Raw genomic sequence first — 16224 nt, 5'->3', positions numbered from 1 at the left:
ATTATCTTTCCTGGTTTTCCTGCAATACCCCTTAATTCAACTTCCTTTCCTTCCCAAAAAAATTTCATGAAAAGTTCTTGAAAATTAAAAGTTATCGTCCCCAAAGATTGTAACGATTGGACTCCTAGTACAACATCAACACCACCCATTGGAATGGAAAGAATTGGACTATTCAATACATCTTACCCCATGGATAGCTTGATATTTTGACACTTTACAGAGTAATTTATAGTTCCTCCATTTGCAACCATTACTTGACACTATGGTGCTCGATATGGGAAGAAATTCAATTCCTTAGCTATCTTACAATGAATAAAATTATGGGTACTATCAAAATCAATCAATACTATTACATATTTCTTCTTGATATGTCCTTCTATCTTGAAATTTTGAGGAGTGGTAATTCCTGCCAGTGCATTACAATATATGGTCGGATTCATTTATTCTTTCTCTAGGGTTGGTTCCTAGTGTATATCCTCTTCTTTTGACGTTTCTTGATCCTTTTCTTCCTCCTCTTCATAATCTAGGTAAAATAATTTCTTCTTAGCACACTTATGACCTTTAGTGTATTTACTATCACAACTATAACAAAGCCCTTTTTCTCTTTTTTCCTCCAATTTTTTTGGTGTCAACCTTGTAGGTTGTGGAAGGCTAGGAGTAGCAACACTTTCATCTTTATAGTTGTGAGTAGTAGACTTCCTTGTTGCCATAATTTTGCTTTCCAATTTTCTTGCCACCCTAAATTCCTTCTCCAATGAATCAGGTTCCCAAAGGTAGACCTCATGTTGGATGTTATACTTTAAAGTCCCTATGAAGACATCAATCCTATGCTCCTTTGGAATATAATTTACCTTGATATTCACTTTTTGGAATTCGTCAATGTGATATGCCATTAAACCCTTTTGTTTGAGATTTATCAATTGGCTAAAGAAGGTGTTACTCTTTGTATCCTCATAATGTGTTATCATTTCCTCCGTAAAAATTGACCAAGTGACAAGAGATTTATGAGAACAAAGTCATTGATCCCATAAAAACTGATTGGATTCTAAATATAAATATGCAATGCGTACCTTTTGTGAGTGTTTCACATTATGGAGATCAAAATATTGCTCTATCTGTAGTATCCATGTTACCGGATCCTTGTCATCAAACTTCATATTGATCTTTGGAATATGGTGGGTCTTCAATCCAAAGCTAGATTTTATGAAATCGTTATTAACATTCCTCTTGTTCTCCTCATGAGTTTCATCTAATACCTTTTTGCCATTAGGAAGCATTTCTTGTAGCAACTTTGTCAAAACTTCCATGTATGCTTTTAAACCATTCTTCAAGTCTTCCATGTTGCTTTTCTTTTTTTCTTCTATGCCATCTTTCAAACCTTCCATGTTTTCTGTTAAACCATTCTTCAAACCATCCATCTTAGCTTCCATTTCATTTTTTGTTACTCTTTATGCGAGCAAAATTTGTTGCACTAGGTCTCGTAATTTTGATATATCATGTTGCATTTCTTCCTCTTCTTCATTTGTCATAGAACATATTTATGGATTCTTACTAACCGTGTCCATTTTTTTGTTTCAAGGCATTTTTAAATCAACCAATGATATATGTGCTTCACTATGCCCTTTGAATCACTTCGCACTGATTTTTCAAACAAAAGTTATGCAAAATTTAAAAAAATACACACATTTTTCTTGCTTTTTAGGAGATATATATTACAGTTGTTGTATTCTGTAATTGTGAATATCCAATATCTGAAATTATGTCCTGTAGTAGCCCTCTGAGTTTTCTTTCCAACCCAACAAGTCAAACCAAGATTTAATTCTTCAAGAAAGAGTTATGCCCAATCTCCCACGATGGTCGGATTATAGACTGGTTCAGTAGAGTGAACTTGTATGAAGTTCTACATGTCATTGTTTTGACCTTCGGCCCTAAAAATGATACCCAAAAAACTACAGTCCATCCCCTTTCAGTGAAAATTTACGAAATTAGAATTTGATGCTCAAAGAGAAATTTATGACAATTTTCCCTAGGTCACCTGTCTGAGAAGGAATTTTGGAGCCTGCAAAAATCCTAAATTCCTCATATCATATCTCCGAAAATATAGCGAGACAAGATCTAAAATTCGTACACAGAGTTCACCGGGATTTCAACTTCATGTGATTGCAATTTTAGCTTCGTAGAAAAAAAATTATAGCGAAAATTCCACAATGACCGGTTTGAAGCAGCGAAACCCTAGAATCCAAAGCTCTGATACCAAATGTTATGCAACCAACTCACAAATAGATAGATCATCAACTTAAAAATTATCTTCTTCGAGGGGGAAACCTCCTTTACATTACATAAATGAACAATTCTTAAATGATACAAATGACAATACCTCCTTTGTATATATAGGAGTCTAAGGGGTCATAATATAATCAGAGCCTACATAACATTAATAATTTAAGGGCACAACAATAACAATAAGGGGGCTACACTAGCATTATAGGGGCCTAACAAGGATCCAAGTGACTCTTTTGTCTCAGTCCCCCAAACATCCAGGATTCAAGTAAATGAAGTAGCCAATAGAGTTACAAATCTCCATCATTGCTTGGTGCGTCCAAAATTCAAGAGGTAAGCCGGGGAGTTTCACCTAGGCAAGGTTATTCTTCAGAGTGCCCAGAAGAGGATTAAATTGGCATACCACCTATTTAGTTGGAGGAAGCTACATCCTCACAGCCATGGAGTCTGAAGTATATGGGTGGCTTCGTCCTAATATAAGAAATGAAAACTATACCAGGAATTCATTAGCTTGCTAACTTTCAGGGTATACCCCAAATGGGAGTCCACTGCGCTTTCACTTAGCCCTGCATGTTGTATTCTTGAAAGCCTGCAAAAACCCAACGCCCGACCAAAGCCCTATTTTGAAGGCTAACCACTCAATCCCATAAAACATCGTGACCAAAGCTCAAAAATTTTATCTCAAAGGATGTTTTGATAACCTTACTTTGATCTCATCTCCGGCCATGGCATCTTGGAAACTGATGGGGAGGACACAAATCATTTTCCATCGAGGGGAGGTCTAGTGGCAGCAGATCGAGGAACGCTATAGGTTGTAAACAATTTGCCTAGGTCGGCACGTCATGAGATGGGTTTCGCTTAGAGTAGGCCAGCTCAGCCGCCAACGTGGCCTGGATGAAAGCTTCATGAACATAAACATCAGTGACCAATGCGTCAATCTCCTATTTCAAATTCCACATCACTGACGTTCGGACCAACAGAACCGAGACCAATGGAAGAAGATAGAATAAGATCAACAGAAATCAGGTCGTTCTGACAAAAATACAAACACCCGTAATGGAAAAATCCACCATCCAAAACACCGTTTAAGAGAAATAAATGCCACAATAGGAATGTTTGTAGAACACTGTGTCGGCAAAGGGAATAATCAATATGCCCTCCCGATAAGTGAGATATCAATTTTCCTAAAACATCACTTGGGATCAGAAAAATCCATCTTGTAAAGTGTAATAAAGGAAGGTAGGTGAGATCACTTGCCACCCATGTCTAGAAACAAGGTACCAATATGAGAAAAATCAACCAAGCAATGCCTCCCGATAGAAAGAAACTGGAGACATACGATGTCACTCCGAAATGGGAAAATCCTGAGAAAAAAGCAAGCCACCCTGAACGGAAACCTCTGACATAGTAGGACGAGCCCAGATAGAGAAGCAATAAAAACAAACTCTCGAGAAGTATGAGGATCGGGAACAACAGACCACCAGAAAATTTAAAATTAACGTCGGATAAATTTCGTCACCTTACCCCTCAATGCAATCCAGAAGAATGACCTTCCAGGACCCTGAAAATAGAGGCGTATCAATCGAAATCAGAGACACACCTTATTCAGATGACCAGTACCAAGAATAGATATAGAGTTGTTAACAACACCAATAACACCAGCACCCCATGCACCCCCATCATCTATGACAACACCTTAAACTGAAGTCCTTGAAAACTTTGGTGAAGACAATATGAAATGGCTAACCCCTGCCACAAATGAGTGAAAAAAGACCTCCTCGAAACTACCTAAGCTTCCTTGCACTCGCAAAGAGCCACCAAGTCTCGAAACTTCAGCAAAACCCACATTAGGATTTATGTCAAGTGGTGCGGAAAGTCGAGACTAGCATTAGATATAGGATATAAATCCCAGTCAAAATCAGACCCACAATTTGCAACAGTTCAACCAAAGGAATGGGATACATCTCCCGAACACCACAACTCCACTAAAGAATCACCCAAGCGTCTGCAACCCTCCAACACAAGCGTCACACCCGAATTGGATTGAAAAATCATTGTTTCGTGGTATCATTTGAAGCTTGGATTTAATAAAACAAACTTATAATGTCTTGGTTGTTAGTTTAAAATTCCATATTTTTCCTATTAAATTTATTCATTTCTTTGAAAAAGTTCGTTATTATACCTTCTCTGTGTAATTATATTTTTGCATAACTATATTTTTTTCCGATTTTAATAAAAATATATTGTAGTATTTATATTATATATTAAAAAGTAATTATTAAAAATATACTATAATATTTATATGGTATATTAAAAAGTAATTTTTATAATTATTGATTAAAAAAAATGAATCAATATATTATCTAATATATTTAAAAATAAATTTGTTTGTTGGCTGACCCATAGGCATTATCTCTTGGGACATAACTCCTCAATATCAAGTGATAGCTAATCTAGTTAAAAAGAAATATTTTATATGTATGTTAAGACATAACCCATCCATATCAAGCGATAATTAATCTAATTAAAAATAAATATTTTATATGTATATTAATTGAATATAGTTTAGTTAAGAAAATTATTGTTATTTTTCTTAATTAAATTAGATTTCTACCTATTAAATTCATAATAAATATTTTTTTATAAGAACTCAAACTTCAACACTTGTGGTTAAAGAACTTTAAAAAAAAAAATTATGGATATTCCTCTTATGGAATATATATAGATAAAAGTTATGTTTTAGTGTCTCTATTTATAATCTCTAATTTAAGTTAGATACTTTAGTTTTCCCTTGTCACTTTTATTTTTTCTAGTGGTAAAATAATCGGATTTTAAAAATTAAATGATATTGTATTGTAATAATTTATTTTCATTTGGAGTAAACAGTGATTTTTATCGGATTTTAAAAATTAAATGATATTGTATTGTAATAATTTATTTTCATTTGGAGTAAACAGTGATTTTTAATAGTAAACGGTGACTTTTTAATTATAATAATTTAATTTTTTTATAATAATAATTTAAGTTTTTAGTATTTTTTTTATCTATAATAATTTAGTTTATCTAAAAAATAATTTATTTTTTTTAAATTTACAAATTTTCTAAATTTATTTCAGAATTTTTCTAACTATAATTTGATTAATTTGATTGTTCTTCTTTTTTGGTGGGATTATATTTTCATCATATCCAATATATCACCTTAATTGGGGTGGCAATTAGACCAATAACTTCACATCAACAAGTGCCTGAACAAAACATTGTATCACCATATATCCAAAACCCCATAAACATAAATTAATTATTCTTTAAAAATTAACCGGTAAACATAAATGCATTGTTCTTTAAAAATTCGTTTGGAATTTTTTTAGATTATACCAATGGTTATGTATATTATATAACGTAATAAATTAATAATTAAATTTTTAAATTAAATATGTTACATTTATATTTTATCATTATAATTTTAGTTTGTTTTTAAATTTATTGATATTTTTATTTTTTAATTGTTAATTAATAACATCTTATATGTTTTAATAATTATATAATAAAATCTTAAATAAATTTCATGAAAAATATATATATATATATATATATATATATATATATATATATATATATTATCAAATTAATTTGTAAATTCAAAATTATAAAAAAAATCCAATAAACTAAAATTTAAATCAATTTTGCAAATATATATATAATTAATTAACTTATAATAATATTATTAATTTTTTTAACATTCAATTATTTTATTCATTATTTTATTTTTATTAAATATTTTAGTATTAAACATTAGATATAAAGTAAATATTAAACGTATTGTGATGCTTTAGTTTTATAACTATTTCAATATAATATTAAGCATTCTCACTCCCATCCGGTTCCTGTCAGAGCAGCATCCCCTCGCAACACTCGTGCTTGGTGTTAGGCAACCTTCTGTTAACAGAAACCTTTCCATTCTCTAGTGCGAACACAAGAAAATATCTATGGGAAAAGCGTGCTATGTTGTATTACTTTTATATTTTATAAAAAATAACATATTTTAAATTTTAAATAAATATTATTTAATAAAATGTTTTTAACTGTTTTGTTTATTTTTAAATAATAAATTTTGATTTTAACTTTTGAAAAAATAATAATAATATTTATAATAATAATAAAAAATAAATTTAAAAAAATATATGATTTGGTAAAATTAATTATAGATCTTAACTAAACCGTGTTCAATATTCAAAACTAAACGAAATTATCTTAACTATTTGATAAAGTAAATTTGAGCTTTTTAACTAAGAAGTATCGAGTAAATTGTTTAATTTATTTATTTATTTACTTTTAAATAATTTAATTTTTTAATTAAAAGACATTTATTTATGTTATAGTAAATTGTTTAATATACAATTAGAAGAAAAAAATTATTAAATTAAAAATAATAATAATAATTTTTTTATGGAAGTGGGAAATGTGGATGCGAGCCCACCACCCCAGTGGCTAAAGGTGCATTAAGAGGGGGTGGTATGGCTTGCCCCTCACATGCATTTGCATGTGATTGTAATTGATTAAGATGAAGAGTGTTATTTTTTTACTTGGATCCGTCTTTCACATTACATGGTGGAAATGGGGGTTTAATAGAAGTGTTTAAGTCCCCTCTCTAGAGCAGGCGAGGTGGCGAACAGAGACTTTCATTGTAGAATTATTGCGCAGAAGCCTTACCTCTGCAGTGACACTGCTTTTTCTCAGCTCTTACCTAGTTTCGGCTCTAGTGAAAAGACAGTTGGGGCATTGTGGCTACGGTTGTCTGCACTTGGGAAAATTTGTGGGTGTGGACTTCTGGAAGCAGAATCCTCATGAAGCAACTGGAGACTAAACCTCAAGCATGAGGAGGAAACTAGGCTTTCTCGCAGGTCAACTAGGATGATCATTGTTCCCTTCACTTTGGCAACGACAACATTGGCAGTCCACCTCAACTCTTTCCTTGGGCCAAGCAACACAACATTTCTGGCGGTATTATTTGTGCTCTCTGCCTCAATTCCCTTGATTCCTGATAAATTAATTGTTGGTTCTTTCTTGAGTGGTTGGTATGTATTTGTTATTCTCAGAGGGCAAGAAGGGAGGCTTGAATTACGCGTATTAAATCCTTGGCTATTTATCTTTCTTCATCTTTTTGCTTCCATTGATAGTCATGCTTCTATTCTCAAACCTGCTCCCATTTGCCTCTTGTATAAGCCTCAACTTTACCTTGTAGTCTATTTTTCCTACCCTGGTCCTTCTACTTTTGTATTGTTCCCCTGGTGTTTGTTCAGCATGAGAACACAATGCCGATAGTGCATGCATAGCCGCAGAGGTGGGTGGGGTGGACATGGGAGTGAGGGTAGATGTGGTCCTCATAGTAGAAACCAAACCCAAACACAAGCGCATGAAGCTATGGCATTTTACTTCGCTGCAATCCTTCCTTAGATCTAAGCAAAGATTAGGCGACTAGAGACTCAGCTTGTCAATGATCACATGGTTTCCTTTGATTCAGACATTAAAGAGGATGTTTCTCACTAGGTTCCCAACCATGGACACACAAAGGGAAGATGGAAGTAGTATATTACTCAATTACACTCCACTCGCAACTCAAAACTCTTCTTGGAAGATGGAAGTAGTATATTACTCAATTACATTCCACTCGCAACTCAAAACTCTTCTTGGCAGAGTATTAAAGGAAAAACAAGAGAAACTGTATGATATATGTGTTTCCTTGAATGGTATAAAGCATGCTCAGAGGTTCAAATGAGCATGTCTAAAAAGTCTGGATGCCCGGCTAGCTCACCTTGAGAGCCACCTCGAATGCGAGCTTAAGACCCTAGCTCCTTTCAATTTTGACACAAAAAATATTGTCCAAGTGACCTCTTTGGATTCCTGAGTTCTATTAGTTTTCATAAATATGCTCTTTTTCAAATATTTTAGCTGCAACGCTGACTTATTTTAGGAAGGCAATCAAGGTATTTGGTTTCCATAGAGGCAAATTAAAACCACCTTTGATGATCCTTGAAAAAAATGGACAAATGACAAATGTATGTTGATGTTTTAATTTTCTTAGGCAATATAAATTTTAACTTACAAAATAATAATAATAATAATTTCAAAATTCAATTTTTTTAATTTTAATTTTTTTTTTAAATTAGCTTTAATAAAATAATTTAATTTTTAAAAATTTTGCTTTAAATAAACTAAAAATATAAAATTAATGTATACATCCATTTAATTCTCATTCTACCAAGCAGTGAAAAGAATCAAATCTCTTTTCACTCTGCTTGAAAAGAATCAAATCTCTTTTCACTCTAAAAAAGTTGTGGACCTCAATAGATTTGATCCCTCTGCTTGGTTGATGGGAGTTAAGAAGGATGTAAGTTGGTTATATATATATATATATATATAAGAATGCCATTGTCAAAACCATGGGTAAACTTGGAGCCAAAAAACCGGAAATGATAAATTGACTATTTTACCTCAATTTTATTTTAATTATTAGTTATTTTATTTATTTTTTAAATTTTATTTTATTTATTTTTGTTTTTATTTTTATGTAATTTGATTTCTTTCTCTTTTAAAGAGGTTATACTTCACATGAATACCATGAGTCAATACACTACTTTTATTTGAACATATAGTTATTTTTATTTTTATTATTTATGTTTATATGACAAGGCTGGACATTACAACATCACATTATAACATCCATCTCTTCTATGTGGAACAGATCTCTAAACACAATAAAATTTAGATTCCTATCAAATTAATTTTTATAATATTTTATTATTTATAAAAATAGAGAGATAATAATTATTTTATATATATAAACAAAGTTTAATGAATTAATCATTTATAATATTAAAATATGCTATTTAGAATAGGATTTACATACATTCTACAATATTATGTGGAAACAAGATTCTTCATTAATCTTTACCATATTTAGTATTTAGAATAATATTTACATATATTTTACAATATTATGTGGAAACATAATAGTTAGGAAATTCAAAATGTAATTTTCAAAAAATATATTGGAAAATAAGGAAAAATGAAAAAGGTTATTAAATAAATTAATATTTTAATATTTTGTAATTATTTATTCATTATTATAAGTTAATAAAGGTGAATTATATTAAATTAGAAATCAGAGAATGGAGTTTGCTTAGCGTACAAGGCATTCAACCATCGGTGGGTTTTTACCATGCACCGTCAGTGGTTACGCATTCATGATACGTAGTGGAGGATTGCTAATAAATGGCGATGAAGAGCTCAACATCTTCCATGGCGATGGTTTATGGTTGATCGTGGTTTTTTAGAGGGAACTTTGGCCATATTTTTGTTGAAGTGTCTTCAATGTTCCAAAGGCCTCAGATGGAATAATTGTGGGTTTTGAGATGGTGGTCGAACATAGATCACCTGGTCTATTCCTTCTTCTCCCATCTTCTCCCATCTAGTAGTGCAAAGGGTTTCTGTAAGCCTAGTAGGGTGAAAACCTTTTGATGATTTGGTTTGGAAGGGTATACTACAAGATCTGGAAAATGTTTTTTCTAAATCCATATTTATTATTGAATTGGATTAGGTAGGTGTAGTCCCATTTATCTAATACTTTTCTATTGAAATATTAGATCTATGTACTTACAACCCTTGCAACTCTCTTCATGACACGGATCTACAAGGAAATTCTCTCGTTCACATCAATCTAGGTTGGGTGGAAGAAAGGATGGGTTGGAACAAGGGGACTTTCAGATTTTCATCAAGTCTTTAAATGGGAAGTCTTTCCTTTTCTAGGTCATGAATTCGAACTTAGTGACAAAGCTAGAGCAACAAATAGAGAATCAGTTGGTTTCCATTGCAAATGCATAGTGTCTTCTTTATGAAGGAAAGCAACATCGGGATCTATCTCACATGAAGTATTACCGCATTTAAAGAAAATCCACCATAATCTTGAAGCTAAGGTTGCGTGGAGGTGCTTCAATATCTAGGAACCTTGGAGGTTATGTCTCCTACAAGAATGCAACGCAAGGGAAGGGCTTCAATCCATCGAATCTGCCACAATACAACCCTGGACCTTACATTTTTGAACAAATGAAACAAGTGTTTTCCATGTAGGTAAATGTAATAGAGGTAAACCACTTTTTTCTATTCTCCAATCCAAGGCAATGATTTGTAGATTCAATGGTTTTTGGCCCAATTTTGATGCTTTGAACCAGTGGGTCTTTACAACCTAGACCAACAACTACAATATGTACCTATGCTCAAAAGGTTTATTTATTGTTCAGCTTGATACTCATGGAGATCTGGAGAGAGTATTGAAATATGGGCCCTAGTTTTGGGGAAGAGTTGGGCTCTTCATTACCCCTTGGTTCCCATATCTTGATGCCACAGCAATAGTGGTCTCAACAATGCCATATGGGCGAGGCTACCAAATCTTTCCCTTCCTTTCTAGCATCAAAAGGTTCTAGAGGAAATCGGAAACATTGTGGGGTCATTGAAAAAGATGGACCTTGAAAGAACGGAGAAAATGCTATTTACCTTCACCAAAATCTGTCACTAGAAATAGACCTAAGTAAAGGTCTATATTATCGCATTGGGATAAAACAAAAAAACTTCCATTGTAACTAACTTCTGGGTAATGAAAACATGGGATTCAGATCTCGATCACGTTACCAAACAAGACACTTACATAACACATGTCTATGGGAAAAAAAAGAACCCAAAAGAAAAAGGGTCAAGCCTGTAAAACAAAATGACGATAGCCTTTTGATCCCTACCTCACAGAGGAAGAATAAGAAGAAAGCATGGAGAACCCTCCAAACCAAGAAGAAGGGGATGCTCCAGTCCCAAATAACAAAGCAACCCGTAACAAGAATGGTACAAAATCAGAAGAGATCCATGAACCAAAACAACAGAAAAATTAGCACAGAAAGAGAATGGAATGGTGGACACAAAGAGAGTTTGTGTTTCTTAAAGTTCAGTTTCGAACAAAGAACTGCTATCGAAGATAATCGGAAGCGATATGACAATTATTCCAGTCGACCCCAACTCAGGGTGATGGCAGAAGGTCCAAAAAAAGAAAGGCAAGAAAGAGAAGTTAAGTGATTACTATCAAACTTAACTTCACAAGTTTTTGTTATATTTTTAGTGTTTTCTTATGCACATAAGCCAAGAGGTTTCTCTTACTGAATGTGATTAGCATCTACAAAATGTAATTTTGTTCCTTTTTTAAATTTGAATAAAATTACGGGTTTTTTCCCTTTGGAAAAAATTTGATGAAGGTTTATTGTTTTGTGGATAAATTCCTTTTGCGGACAAAAGTAATCTTCCTAGACCTAGTCGCCTAGCCTAGAAACAACCAAGACAAAACTACAATGTTTTTCCTTAAAGATGATTGGAATGTGAAACAAAAACCTACTTGGAATCCAATGCAAGCTTCTTTCTTCTCCTTACTTGTTGGCTCCAACTCCAAATCCAATTTCTAAAATTGGAATCTGTAAATCATCCAAAACAAACAAAACACCAAAATATACAGGATAACATATACAAACAACTCTAAACAAGAAGTCAATGATTCATGTTCTACATATGCATAATCAATACATAATGTATAGGTGAAACAATGCACTTTTGTATTAATAATGACAGAAAATATTACAACCCTTATAGGCCTTGACATTATGAATCTCTCCCAACTATCTCATCCTTCCTTTGCCACAATGTTAAGCCTTCAATCACACCTAAAGGACATGGATGGATTATGGACCTCTAGACACAAATAGACAACAGAAAGGCATAATCAGAGTCTCCAAAATCCAACCCGGACTCTATAGTAGGTAGTGATTTTATAGGGTAAATGAGGTAGTTTTGGATTTACCATACTAGAGCTTAGATTCACTTTATAAGGAGGTAAGTTTTATGAGATAAGAGATGATACCTCATTAGTAGGAGTTCGAAATCAGATCCAACAGTAAATGGTTAAATCCACTCTTGAAGTTTCTAAAGAGAGAAACTTCAAAATTATTTTTTATTTTTACTCATTTCCAAGTTTCATCAAACTTTCTGGAAAAGAAACTTGCTTTGACCATCACAAGTTCCATGTGTGCATCATGCACCATCACAGTTTGTCAAGAGAGTAAGTGTGATAAGGTCTTAAATTCAGGTTTTAAACCAATATAATATATGATTCTTATAACTTCTAGAGAGATAATGCTTTTGTCTTTGTAGGGATGACTACAAGGTATAAATGGATGATGATAGATCCGGGTTCAGGGTCATTTGTTTGAATGTGAAAAAATGACCTATAACAAATTGCCCCCTAAAGTACAAATTCAGAAGTCGTGGTTGAGGACTGAAGTTCATTACCGTGTGAAAAGTTTGGATCAATAATTGATTAGTTGAGATCACCAATTTATTGTTACAATACATTATCATCATGATATCACTTCTGAGGTAGGCATACCCATACTCAGCATATAAGCCATTTTACATGTACAACAATGTAAACTTTGAAACGGGAACTGATATTGCTACCCGTTTTGTAGAGATAGCAAAAAAGTGACCCAATTTTGAAAAGGGGTGATGCAGAACACACGTCTTTTTAGAGCTTAATTTTTGGCACTTTAAATTTTTTTATGTACATTACATTTTAGAATGGTAGTGATTTTCATGTTGATTTAAAAAAGTGGTAATTATGCATCAAGACATTTTTTTAAAAGACCTAATTTTTGACTTTAAATTTTCTAAGGTATGAAATGTAAATAATTATTTTCTAAATTTAATAATTTTTGAAGTGGTCTTGTTCTTCATATTTTCTTGTTTTTATTTTAATTTTTTTTTTGTAATGAAGTTTTTATTGTTTTGCATATTTAAAGAAGAATGTCGATATTTTGAATTTTCGATATTCTACATATTTATACATAGTTAATTAATATTTCAATCCAAATGAAATAATTGTCTCTAAAAAACAATAATTTTTAACAATTGACAAAAAAAAACCATTTTTAACATAAATATAACTAAAAAACTACACGTTTTGATAATTTTTTGTAATTTTTTGCTAGAGATGACATGTCAAAATCACAATTTTTATAAGAAAATTTTAACTAAAAATGGTTAAATAATAGTTTTTTTTATGAATTTCATGTCAAAAAATAATAATAATCACTGTTTTTTTTCAAAAAATAATGATTAACATAAAAATGAATGCGAAAATCACATAATACAAATATTGAACACATAAAAACCTTAATTGAGTGCTTATTCTTCTCATAAAATGTCAAAGTCAAAACATTACAAGTATAACTAATTAATAGTTTCCAAAAATGAGCTTGATTTCCAAGCATAACTTAAATTTAATCAACAATGTCACGTAATCCAAACTCTTTGTCCTCTGGAGTTTCATCATTGTCTTCTTCCACAATATTTTCTGCTTCATTTTGCTCATTTTCCTCCTCTAATGGATCTTTGATGTTCGCAAATCTCTCAATGTATGCCTTTCCAATCATTCTGTGTAATGGTGGTTGGGGTTCCTTTGCCTTTTTCACCACACGTGATTCACTAAAGTCCCCTTTATTCAACCCAATTTCTTTCATTGCATCTGGAAGAAATTGAAGAGCTTAATTCTTTGCTAAATAAAATTGCACTATTGGATCTTTTTCAATGACAATGCAATTTCTTCCTTTTTGAAGGCAACATGCTAGTATTGTACCTAATTATCAAACAAAAAAAATAATGAAGTAAATTAGTACAATGACATATAAATTAATAAATAACATATTGAAATTCAATTCCATATAATAAAACTTACCTGAACCAGAACATAAATCCAAAACCCAATCTCCTTCATTTGATTGCCGCAAAGACATGGCTAAATCGAGCTCCTAAATAACATTGGGTTACATTGTTTAAGTGCTCAACGGCTCGATCAAGCGCTTAAAAATGGCTCAATCGAGCAATCATTTTTTCCACCCAAACGTGCCATCTATTGCCAAAAAGTGTAACCCAGCTCTATGCTTTCACCCTTATAGATTATTAATTTCTAACAATCTATATCCTAATTATTATTATTATCCAATTTTAAGGTCATAGCCAAGCCAGACACCAAATTGGTGTATGAGACCCCCTTGTTTGTGGGACAAGAGACCCACCTCCACGCAACGATTTGATTATTATGTCTACAAAGGCATACCTACTCTAACCCCTTCTGGTTTTTGAACCTGTGACCTCTTAGGAGGAAACACATGCTCTTAACCATTAGGCCTATTCATGCTCTAAGAAAGTGGATTTGATTAGCTAAAGATAGTAATCTAGAAACTCACAATTATAACTCACGATCATAATATATAACACACATGTAACACACCTGTAAGATTACAAATTATGATAATATGTTTGAGAATACAAGCATAACTATTTCCTTTTATGCATCTCCAATGGGAATGTAATTATGAACTAGAACATTCATGCATGTTTTTTTTCCATTAAGACGTTCATGCAAGTTAGTAAATTGGTGGCAACAAAAAAGTTGGATAAAGGACTTTGGTTAACTATTATGTAGTCAAAGAAATCATTTTTGGTTAAATCATGATCGTTCGTTATTTAAAATATAATATTTAACTATATATAGATTCAACACTTGAAAAAATCCTTAAAACTTTTTAACTAAAAATTTAAAACCTTTTAACTAAAAATTCACAATTGAAATTTGTGATTTTAACAAATTCCTACCAACTTATAAATAAATTCAACCAACAAAATATACTTAAAAAACTCTAAACCATATAACACTAACACAACACATGAGATAACATGGATACAAGTTGCCGCAATGATAGATTTCCATAAATGATTTACCAAATCCTATATACTAACCTGCCAAGAGTATAGCCCCCACCAACATCAGCACCCGGCCAGCCTGTGGTTCCAAATCCAAAGCGGTTGTCAGCACCTATATGGAGATGCATGATAAATTCTTTTTTAATTTTAAATTTTTAATGTTCAAATGTTGGTTTCAGAAATATCGCTTCCTTCTGCATAACCTTTTCATACATATTTCTATGCAGAACAAGGACCTCATTAGTTTATTAAAATTGTATATTTTTAAGATGGATGTAATGAAGTAAAGTAAAGAATAACCAGGAGAGTTATTCATTCTTTGTGAGGTTTAATTTTATTAGGGTATTAAAGATAATTGTTTGTTTAAGAACTAATTAAACAAAATATATAACATAATTGCTAGAACAGTATCACACATTCTATCATTCTCGAATCCGATCAATTTGAGATGTGCGTCCCACTTAATAAGGTGCAATCACAGTATGCAGAGAAAATTAATTATATATTATATGTGGGAGGAGTCATGAGCAACCATAGCTGCCGTCAACCACCATCACAAGCGTGCCATCAGAGAGAGCCGCAGCTCTTGCCGTCACTACAGCCGCATGTTTTTAATCTTTCGGTCGAATTTCTACGTTGTCGTGATCTAGCATACAACAAACACGAAGAAAGAAGTGAAAGCAAATTCAACATTACAGACACAAGAAAGAAGTGAAAGAAAATTTGGCATTAGAGAAAGCACGAAAATAGTTATTTTGGAAAGACAAGTCAACCTTCTTGGAACGCACTTTGAAGGAGTCAAAAATATTGTCCATCACGTGGGCAAAGTATAAATAAAGATTTTTAGTTGGGTAATTCCATCTGTCGAATTTGAAGTAAGAGGGTGATTCTAAGAATCGCCCTTGCCCCACCACCATGATCACCAGAGGTGGCGGGGCGAGGGCGATTCTCAGAATCGCCCTATTACTTCAAATTCGACAGATGGAAACACAACGAATAAAATACTAAAATGTACCTCCTTTTCTGTCATGTGGCACTAGCTATGGCTGATCTACTAGAATTTTGGAAACCAATTGATTTCAAAGGACATTACCT

This window comes from Pinus tabuliformis, chromosome 5_1 (genome assembly GCF_031772625.1).
Source record: "Pinus tabuliformis cultivar Carrire ecotype Pingquan chromosome 5_1, CPIR1, whole genome shotgun sequence".
Lineage (NCBI taxonomy): Eukaryota > Viridiplantae > Streptophyta > Pinopsida > Pinales > Pinaceae > Pinus > Pinus tabuliformis.
Note: the sequence above shows the minus strand (reverse complement) of the source record.